Source organism: Chiloscyllium plagiosum, unplaced genomic scaffold (assembly GCF_037043375.1).
Source record: "Chiloscyllium plagiosum isolate Xiang-an unplaced genomic scaffold, Cpla_swu_hap1 HiC_scaffold_39, whole genome shotgun sequence".
In the NCBI taxonomy this organism is placed as follows: Eukaryota; Metazoa; Chordata; class Chondrichthyes; order Orectolobiformes; family Hemiscylliidae; genus Chiloscyllium; species Chiloscyllium plagiosum.
The window spans coordinates 72,022,072-72,033,423 of record NW_028270177.1 but is presented as its reverse complement, the minus strand read 5'-3'; positions in this window follow the sequence as shown (position 1 = coordinate 72,033,423).

Genomic DNA, 11,352 nt, shown 5'->3' with positions numbered 1-11,352 from the left:
ACCCTTAACAATTTCTCCTTCCAATCTTCCCACTTCCTCCAGACCAAAGGGGTAGCCATGGGCACCCGTATGGGCCCCAGCTATGCCTGTCTCTTTGTTGGCTACGAAGAACAGTCCATCTTCCGTAGTTACACCGGCACCATGCCCCACCTCTTACTCCGCTACATTGATGACTGCATTGGCGCCACCTCGTGCTCCCGCGAGGAGGCTGAGCAATTCATCAACTTAACCAATATATTCCACCCTGAACTTAAATTTACCTGGACCATCTCTGACACCTCCCTCTCCTTCCTGGACCTCTCCATCTTCATTAATGAAGACCGACCTGACACGGACATGTTTTACAAACGCACCGAATCCCACAGCTACCTGGCTTATATCTCTTCCCACCATACCTCCTGCAAAAATGCCATCCCGTATTCCCAATTCCTCCGCCACCACCGTATCTGCTCCCAGGAGGACCAGTTCCACCACAGAACACTCCAAATGGCCTCCTTCTTCAGAGACCGCAATTTCCCTTCTGCCATGGTTAAAGATGCCCTCCAACGCAACTCATCCACATCCCGCTCCTCCGCCCTCAGACCCCACCCCTCCAAATGTAATAAGGACATAACCCCCTGGTGTTCACCTTCCACCCTACCAACCTTCGGATTAACCAAATCATCCGCCGACATTTCCGCCACACCCAAACGGACTCCACCACCAGGGCTCCATTTCCCTCCCCACCCCTTTCCACCTTACGCAAAGACCGTTCACTCCGTGACTACCTGGTCACGTCCATGCCCCCACAAAACCCACACTCCCGTCCTGGCACCTTCTCCTGCCACCGCAGGAAATACAAAACCTGCGCCCACACCTTCTCCCTTACCTCCATCCAAGGCCCTAAAGTAGCTTTCCACATCCATCAAAGGTTTACCTGTACATCCACCGATATCATTTATTGTATCCATTGATCCTGATGCGGTCTCTTGTACATTGGGGAGACTGGATGCCTCTTAGCAGAGCGCTTTAAGGAACATCTCTGCGACACCCGCACCAATCAATCACAGCGGTCCGTGGCCCAACATTTCAACTTCGACTCTCACGCTACCGAGGACATGCAGGTCCTGGGCCTCCTTCACCACCGCTCCCTCACCACCAAACGCCTGGAGGAAGAACGCCTCAACTTCCGCCTCTGAACACTTCAACCCCATGGCATCAACGTGGACTTCAACAGTTTCCCTTCCCCCATCTCACCCCAGTTCCAAACATCCAGCTCAGCACTGTCCCCATGTCTTGTTCTACCTTCCTATCTTCTTTTCCAGCTATCCACTCACCCCTCCCCCTGACCTATCACCTTCATCCCCTCCCCCACTCACCTATTGTACTCTCTGCAACTTTCTCCCCAGCCCCGCCCTTCTCTCACTTCTCTCTCTACCCTTCAGGCTTTCTGCCTCTATTACTGGTGAAAGGCCTTTGCCCGAAACGTCGACTTTACTGCTTCTCGGATGCTGCCTGAGCTGCTGTGCTTTTCCAGCACCACTCAGCTGGATCAAGTGAATCGCTTGACGAGCATCGGGGCTGAAGGAATAAACTTCAGATGGAAATCAGGAATTCAGAAAGGGCAGATAAGGTTAAGAAGAATCCAAAGAAATTCCATAATTGTATGAAGAGCAAAAGAATAACTAGGGCCAAAAAGTAATCCTTAGTGATCAACGAAGCCAACGATGTGTGAAATGAAAAGATCCAAAACAAATATTTCACATTGAAATTTATTGTGGATAACGACTCGGGGGACCAACGAACGAAACAGTGATTGGCTTGACCACTGTTGGAATACTGTGTGCAATTCTGGTCCAAATGCCACGGGAAGGATGCTGTGGAAGTTGAAAGGGTATACAAAAAAATGAACAAGGATGTTGTCAGGGTTGGATGATTTGAGCTGCAGGGAGAAGCTGACTAGACTGGTATCGTTTTCAGTTAAACATGGAAACCTGAGGAGTTATCTTATACAAGCGTTTAAACACAAGGTGTTTTCTCCAGAATGTGGGATTTCAAACCAAGAGGGAATAGCTTTAAAATGCGAGGGGAACTTTTTAAAGGGACCGCAGGGACAAATCGTTCACGCAGAGAGTGGTGCGTGTAGGGAATAACCTGCCAGAGAAACTGGTAGAGTCTGGCAGAAATACGTTAAACAGGCAAGTGGATGAATCTACGAATAGCAAGAGTTTAGAGGAAAAGTGGAAACATTCTGGTAATTGGAACGAGAAACAACATGGATGAGTTGGACCGAAAGTTTTATTTCCGTGCTGTACATCTCTATGATTCAATGTTTTCAAATGAGTCCACGTCATAGAAAAGGACATGCTGGAGTTTTTAAAATACAAAGGTAGGTAAATCCCAAGTACCTGACCAAGGGTCTCTCATGACATTGTGGAAGCCAGGGAAGAAATTGACGGGCCCGAGCCGGGATATTTGAAAGCCATGTGTGATGTGATGGAAGACTGGAGGGAGGCACAGTGGACAGTGAAGGAGGTTTTCTTTGATGATAACGGTGTCTTGATGAAATGCGTGAATGGGCTGAAAAAACGTAAATATAGTTCTATCTTCACAAATACGAGGTCATGCATTTTGGTACAGCAAAATGTCGGGAATATACAATTAATGGAAGGCCTTCAGTAGTGTCCTAGAACATAGGGACATAACGGTACAGAAATATCATTCTTTGAATGTTGCTAACATGGAGAGACAGATTGGATAAAAAAAATGTACTCGACACACTTCACATCACTATACAGTTCCTTCGAGAAGAAGAGTTGGGAGGTCGTGATGAGCTTGTACAGGACATCGTTGAAACCTCTTCTGTAATACTGTGTGCAGTTCTGTTCGTCCACTTACAGGATGGATTTTCTTTTAAGTTGGAGAAAGTTCAGGTGAGATTTATCGGGATATTGATGTATATGGAAGGTTTTAGTTACAACGAAAGACTGGAGAAGTTAGAACTTTTTAATTGGAGCTTGGAGGTTAATAGGCGAGCTTACAGATGTTCACAAAGCAATGAGGAGGTATAGATAGAATTAATGGAAGTTGTCTTTTCCCAAGGACAGGGGAACATCAAGACTAGGAGCTCCATATTTAACGTTAGTGAGAGATTTAAATAAAAAGACACGAGGGACAAATTTTTACATAGATGGTGGTTTGTGTGTAGAATGAACTTTCAAAGGAAGGCGTGAATGTGTGGATAATTACAACGTTTAAAAAGGAATTGGGAAAGTTTGAAGGGATATGATCCAGGAACAGTCAGCTGTGCCAAGGCTAGTTTTAAATTATGATGAACGAAACAGTCAGTTACCGGGCTGTATGACTATGACTATGAATATAGATTTGTGCCATTATTTAAGAAGGACTGTAAGGGAACTATAGACCGATGAGCCAGACGGCAGGAACTACAGACTGATGAGGCAGACTGCAGGATGGGTAAGTTGTTGGAGATCATTCTGATAGATGGGATTTACATGCATTTGGAAACACAAGGACTTATTACTGAGAGTCAGCAAGGCTTTGTGTGTGGGAAAAATTATCTTACAAACTTGAGTGTGTTTGTTAAAGATCTGACCTAGAAGATAGATGAAGGCAGAGCAATAGACATACTTTTTGGATTCAGCAAGGTCTTGGACAGGTTTTGACATGGTACACACGTTAATAAGTTTCGACCACATGGGATCAGGGAGAGGTAGCCAACTGGATACAAAATGGGCTTGATGGTCGGAGACAGAGGGTGATTGTAGAGTATTGTTGTTCGGACTGGAGGCCCCTGACCAATGGAGTGTCTTTCAGGTTGGTGCTGGGGCACTGTTGTTCACCATTTACATAAACGATTTGGGTGGTTATATCGGAGTCATAGTTAGTACGTTTGTGGATAACAAAATCTGTGTAATAGTGTCCAGTGAATATAGTTATCGAAGGGGATCTTGATAAACTGGGCCAGTGGGCCAAGAAATGAAAGATGGAGTTTCATTCAGGTGCTGGATTTTGTTAAGGTAATCCAGGGAGGACTAATACAGAAAATGTTAGGGCTCCAGGCAGTGTTGTCGAACAGAAAGAGACCAAGGGATGCAGTTATACTGTTCCTTGGAAGAACCATCACAGGTATTCAGGGTGGGGAAAGTAGAATTTGGCACACGTGCCATCATTGTCAAGAACACTGAGTACATGAGTTGGACATACCTCTAACATTATCCTCAATATTTCCTTCGGGCCTAGAAGGCCACAGGGAAACTTATGAATATTTATAAAACTATGCGGGATTTAAGTAAGGTGAATACCAAATGGTAGATGAGTCCAAATCAAAGAGTATTAACACGAGGTGAGATAGCAAAGAGTTAAAGAGAGACCGATGTGTCTAACATTTTCCGCAGAGGATGGTGAATATACAGAACGGACTGGCAGATAAAATGGAAGAAACAATTGCAATTGTTTTTGTACAACATGCAAAATACATTTGAGCAGGAACATGGAAACGAATAGGTTTGAAAGGATATGAGTCAAACGCAGGCGAATACAACTCGTTCAGATTTGGAAAACGGGTCAGCATTGACGAAGTCGGCTGAAGAATCTGTTTCCGTGCAGCAGGACTCTACGACTCCAGTTATTGGAAGACAAGACAATGGAGACAAGGTTTGTTGTACAGTCAGAAACAAGTTACAGCCATCAGCGTAGTAGTTTGGACTGGAGTATATTTCAAATATATGGAAGCATTGTAGTGAGTGGAGGAGCTGACAGAGATATGAACTGTCCTAAGAGATAGAATGATTGAAGACAATGGTCCACGAGACGTGTTATAGATACGGTATTGGAGACGGAGCATAGAACAGAAATATCCCAGGCATCATTACCAGCCTGTCGTGCCAGGCCTTTTTGATCTCTGTTGTACTGATGCTCACTAAGACAGTTTAGGCCTGGATTTATAAGTGTGAACTCCTTCTGCTGTCCTAGTAAAATGTAGTGTTGGGATAGTGATTCAGCCTGGGGTGTATCTGTACTGTGCTCTCCCACCAGAACTGTTGTATCTATGTCATGTCTTGTCAGCTGATGTTTGGAGTCCCCTCATTGCTCTCTGCTCTGTGCAGTGTGAATCATCTTACCTCGCTGCAGGATTTATTGAAGGCCCCAGATCTCCCTACCCCACCTCTCGTGGAAAATCCAACTATCTTCAATGAGGTGTTCGACGAGACATCCAGCAATTGGCAAGTCTATTGAGACAGGAACTTCCTGAATACCAACAGGTGACAGAGAAATAAACAGAATCGGATGTTAGACTGATGCAGTCAGGGTTGCATGTGGGGAATGGCACTGAATTCCACACAGTTCTGAACAATCCCAGTCTCCATCCTTGGCTTGTACAGCCTCGTCTCGCTTGAGGGGAGACTTCTGTTGACTCAGGATCTGGAGGAGCTGTAAGTGTCAGAGACACTGACAGAGGCAGAAATTAGACCCTCACAAAAAGGGATACCACATGGCGACATACTGAGTGATATCACTAGACTGTAAGAAGATGTCAGATTTTAAAATGCGTAGGAATCAGGCATTTTGATTCATGGTGCGGTGGGATGAGCAACCTGTCAGTAGGCGATGTGATGGCCGAGTAGTATGTGTACCAGACGATTTATTCAGAAACTCAGCTAATGTTCTCTGGGCACAGATTCAAAACCCGCTATCGCAAATTAGATTAGATTAGATTACATTACAGTGTGGAAACAGGCCCTTCGGCCCAACAAGTCCACACCGACCCGCCGAAGCGTAACCCACTCATACCCCTACATTTACCCCTTACCTAACACTACGGGCAACTTAGCATGGCCAATTCACCTGACCTGCACATCTTGAGACTGTGGGAGGAAACCGGAGCACCCGGAGAGAACTCACGCAGACATGGGGAGAACGTGCAAACTCCACACAGTCAGTCGCCTGAGGCGGGAAATGAACCCGGGTCTCTGGCTGTGAGGCAGCAGTGCTAACCACTGTGCCACCGTGCCGCCCACACGGACCACACGGAGTTCTGGGGCCTTCAATAATTCCTGCAGCGAGATAAGATGATTCACACTGCACAGAGCAGAGAGCAATGAGGGGACTCCAAACATCAGCTGACTGCAGAAGAAATGCTCAGAAAGGAATATTGAATTAAAAACCTGCAAATGAGTATTAAGCAATTGCTGACGATAGGAAAAATGTATCCGCTACATTCATGCCTTCGGGGATGGACGTCTGCAATTCTCACCTGGTGTGCACATCAGAGTGTGTCTCCACACCCACAGCAATGTAGTTGCCTCTAAATTGTCCTCTGGAGTTACCCAACAAGCCACTCAGTTGAAGGGCAGCTTGGACTGGGCAAGATATGCTGACCAGCCAGAGATCTCCATATCCCACGAGTGAATTTTAAAAAAAAATCCCATTGCAGTAAACCCCAATGATTCCGAGCTGTGATCAGTGTCCTGGCCAATAATGTTGGTAGGTCTATCAACAGGGTTTTCAACGGACAGAGAGGATGAAGGGACAGCGCTCAGTTGAAAGCAGCTTTCCAAATCCAAAGAGAAAACCTGAAGCATCGGAACAGTCATGGGGATGTGGCTGAAGACAGGCAGAACGGAACAGGAGTGGACAGTGTTTAACTAAAGCAGTACACCAGTGAGTAGGATTGCAAAAGGAAATTGTGGGAGAAAATACATCAAACTGTTCTTTTTTTAAAATACACAAAGGATTTTCAATGGAATAGATGGAAATAAATGAGATTTAGTAACCAGAGAGACGTGGTTACAGGGTGAATAAAAGGTGGGATAAATATTTAACTCTACACAAATTGTCGGGTATCAGGCAGAAGCGGAAAGTAGGATGAATAAGCCCGGCATTAATGGATAACAATCCCATTACGGAGAAAGCATGTAGCCTCAGATAATACAGCTGAATCGGTGTAAATGCAAATTCTGGGCAACAGGTGTCAAAAACTCAAAGGAGAACTGTTTTACGCTGCCTTACAGTATTTCGTTGTTCATCACTGCATGAAACAGGAATTTATTGGAATTTATAACAAAAGTGATGTGAGAATTTTGGGGAGACTTCAATCTTCATATCATCTTGGACAGTTACACTGGTAACAGTGATATTCCAAGAGAAACTTAAGGAATTTTTCTGTCAGTGTTCCATTTAGCAGAACATTATGCAAACGATTTGTGTCCTAACTATTTCAGATCAACGAGTAGGTGATGAAACTGAGTGAATGAGTAATGTCAGAGAAGGAGATCCTCGGGGAAATTGTGATGAAGTGATATTCAAAGGAATTTTGAAATTTTAAAGTGACGAAAGAAAAGACAAGCTCCATTTGCTATTGGAATCAAAGACAACTCCATTTTGACAGAACGGCCAGGAGAGAAGGTGGAGTGAAGCCAGGGCTTCCGGGAAGGATACGTTTTCCCACTTAAAAAGGGACTTACCTCGGGAGTCGGGCCTCCATTTGACAGCGCGGCGAGGAGAGAAGGTGGAGTGAAGCGATGGTTGTCTGGAGGTTGAAGGGAGTTTCTCAAAAGGGAGAAAGGTGAACATTGGTGTTCCACAGGGGTCAGTGTTGGGGTCACTGTTGTTTGTAATATACATAAATGATCTGGACGAGGGTATTGTTGTTATGATCAGTAAGTTTGCAGATGGCACGAAGATTGGTGGTACAGCAGAAAGCATAAGCGACTGTCAGAGAATACAGGAGGACTGGAAAGTTGGGCGGAAAAGTGGCAGACGGATTCAAGCCAGACAAATGTGAGGTGATATATTTAGGCAAGACTAATTCCAGAGCGAATTATACAATGAAAGGAAGATCCTTGGGAAAAGTTGATAGGCAGGGAGATCTGGGATTGTAAGTCCATTGTAACCTGAAGGATGCTGCACAGGTGGATAGAGTGGTCAAGAAGTCAAATCGTGTGTTTGCCTTCATTGTTCGGGGTATTGAGGAGAAGAACTGGCAAGTCATGTTAACATTGTACGAGACATTGGTTCGGCCGCATTTAGAATACTGTGTCCAGTTCTGGTCGCCACAATTACCCAAAGCATGTCGACGTTTTGAATAGGGTGCGGAGAAGGTTTACGAGGATGGTGATTGATATGGAAGGTGCTAGCTATGAAGAAAGGATGGGTACCTTATTTATGTTTATATTAGAAAAAAGGAGATTGAGGGTGGACCTGATTGAGGTTTATAAAATCATGAAGTGTATAGGTAGGGGGATAGAAATAAGGTTTTTCCCATGGTGAATGATTCAATAACGAGAGGTCACGCTTTCAAGGTGAGAGGTGGAAAGTTTAAGGGGGATACAGGCGGCAAGTACTACACACAGAGGGTGGTCGGCGTTTGGAACGCATTGCCAGCAGAGGTGTTAGAGGCAGTCATGGTCGATTTAATTAAGATGCGTCTGGATAAATGCATGAGTCGGGGGGAGTAGAGGGATTCGCATGCTCAGGAATTGACCGACAGGTTTAGACAGTACATTTTGATTGGCTCAGGCTTGGAGGGCCAACGGACCTGTTCCTGGGCTGTAGATTTTCTTTCTTCTTCAGTGTTCAATGTTCTACATGTGTTTGATAGGAGAACTGACCGAGGCAAACAGGGTAAACAGACTGAAATATGTGTGTGCAAATGAACGGTGGAAAACATTTGAAGGAACCATGTAAACATTCAGCAAAAGATCACTCCATCGAAACAGAGAAAACCTCCGGTCTCAGAATTGAACGATTCAGATTCAATTCAAAGAGGCGCAGATCAACTCTCGAAAAAAAAAATCCCTTGAAATAAGCAGGTTTTTTTTAGGAACTGACAATGAGTTACAGAAATATATAAGCAGGTGTAAAAGGGATTGCAACGGATCTCCGAGCAAGAGGGATGCAGCCGGAAGAGGACGCAATATCAGAGTTTATTGAAATGATATGCACAGGGTGAGGTGAGGGTATTGGTGATTGCAAAGAGTGTGACAGAGAGGGGCAAGGGTCTGAGCAATGTTACAAAGACAGTACAAATTGTGTGGCTGGAGATGTTTGATGAGGTTGAGAGGGAAATGTTCACTCTTACTTATTCATTCTTTGGGTGAGAGTATTATTGGATGGACGAGCAAATGTTGCTCACCACAAATTGACTGGAAGCGGCTCGAATTCATCCTTATTGTTGTGGGTCTGGAGTCACGTGTAGTGAAGAATGCCAGGTGTCGTTCCAGAAAGGGAATAAGAGAAGTAGTTCTACTTCTGACATGATCAATAATCTGTTAATAGTGGCTTCACCAATGTCCTGTACAGCCCCAAAATAACATCCCAACTCACCTTCGCAATGCTATGATGAATGAAGGCAAGCATGCCAAATTCCGTCATCACCGCCCTGTCGAGCCGCGAAGCCACCGTTAACGAACTATTTACCTGCAACTCTGAGCCTCTGTGTCTGATAACACTAAGCATTAAGGATTTCCGTCCAGCGATGGTTTTTTGAATCGAAATGCAATACCTCAAATTTATCTCAGTTAAACTCCAGCTAATATTGCTCAGCCCCACTGGCCCAGCTGATCAACAGCCTGTTGAAACCTTAGACTACATTCTCCCATGTCCACTGTTCCACCTATTTAAAGTCACCCACAAACGTACTAACCATGCCTCCTATATTCTCATCCAAATCATTTATAGAAATGACAAACGACAGTGGAACCACCACTTATCCTTGTGACACACCGCTGGTCGCAGGCCTCCAGTAAGAACAACAAACCTCTCCCACCACCCTCTGCCCCGCATAGACAAGCCAATTGTGTATCCAGTTGGCGAGCTCCCCGTGGATCCTATGTGATCTAACCTTATTACTCAGTCGACCATGCAGTCTTTCCAAAGGCCTTAGCGAAGTTGGCTAGGCCGTTTATCAGTAGATTATTTCTGCCCCGAGTCATTTTCATTACACTGGCAAGCATAGACTGGAAGGAACTGCACTCAGCTATGTCTGTATTTGCGAAGTGGGAGTATTTTAGAATTTAGGGCCAGTGTGTTTCACGAGGAGTAAATGGCAAATGCAGCACATCCAGTGAATGCTGATCAAGCGATGTCATGAGTTTAATAAAGTAAAAAAAAGTGCAGTAAAAACAGGTGTAGACCTTCAAAGGTACAGAAAGTGCAAAGAGATCCTTAACAAAGAAAGGTAAGCAATGTTTGCAAAATATCCTAGACAAGTACTATTAAGGAAAAGCCACAAGATACTGTTTTAACTAAAGTTATAATAATAAGATTCCCAGCTAAAATGTGGAGTGTTTTCGAAACCAAAGAACAACCTGTGCACGGAGCCAGAGGAAGTAGGTGTGATCTTAAATGATGGAAATGTGTTGCTGGAAAAGCGCAGCAGGTCAGGCAGCATCTAGGGAACAGGAGAATCGACGTTTCGGGCATTAGCCCTTCTTCAGGAAAACGTCGATTCTCCTGTTCCCGAGATGCTGCCTGACCTGCTGCGCTTTTCCAGCAACACATTTCCATCTCTGATTTCCAGCATCTGCAGACCTCACTTTCTCCTCAGTGATCTTAAATGAATACGTCTTATCTTCATTCACACATGAAAAAGACATTGTAGCTGGCAATGCTGCTGTGGGAGTTAAGGGAGAAGCTTGCTGAGCTCCTGGAGGACGTACCTAATACTTTTCTGGCCACAAGCGAAGTGTTGAATGGCTGGAAGATAACTAATGTGGTCCATTTTCTCGAGAAGGCCAGCAGGGATAGGCCAAGTAACTACACCTTCAACATATTGTCTCGCTATCACCATTGTTAACAGCTAACAGGAGAATGCAACTTAAAAAAAAAAGGGTTTTGTGATTTACACATGGAAGAAGTGAAACTATCACTGTATTCTAACAGATGCAAGGCTTAACAGACAATCAATTTTTCAATGTACAATTTCAGTTACATCACACTGCAAATTTATGTTATAAATTCTGTGTTATGATCGAGCCCTCCACAATCACCTGATGAAGGAGCGTCGCTCCGAAAGCTAGTGTGCTTCCAATTAAACCTGTTGGACTATAACCTGGTGTTGTGTGATTTTTAACTAACGTTAATAAAGATACCTACAGTCTGTAACTCGATGGCAAGACTAAATATAGACTCAACAAGAGCCAGGATGGGTTAAAAAATAAGGGATGATAAAAATCAAATTTCGCATCCAATATGCTCACCAAGGCACTGAAGAAAATGTGAAAAGAAACCAGGATAAATCCCTTTCCATTGTTGGTGAATTGCAGTCTCTTGTTTCCAGATACATATCCATTGATTGGACATTCCGATATCTTCTTCTCATATTCGGAACTCTCCTCTCCCTCTCTCTGA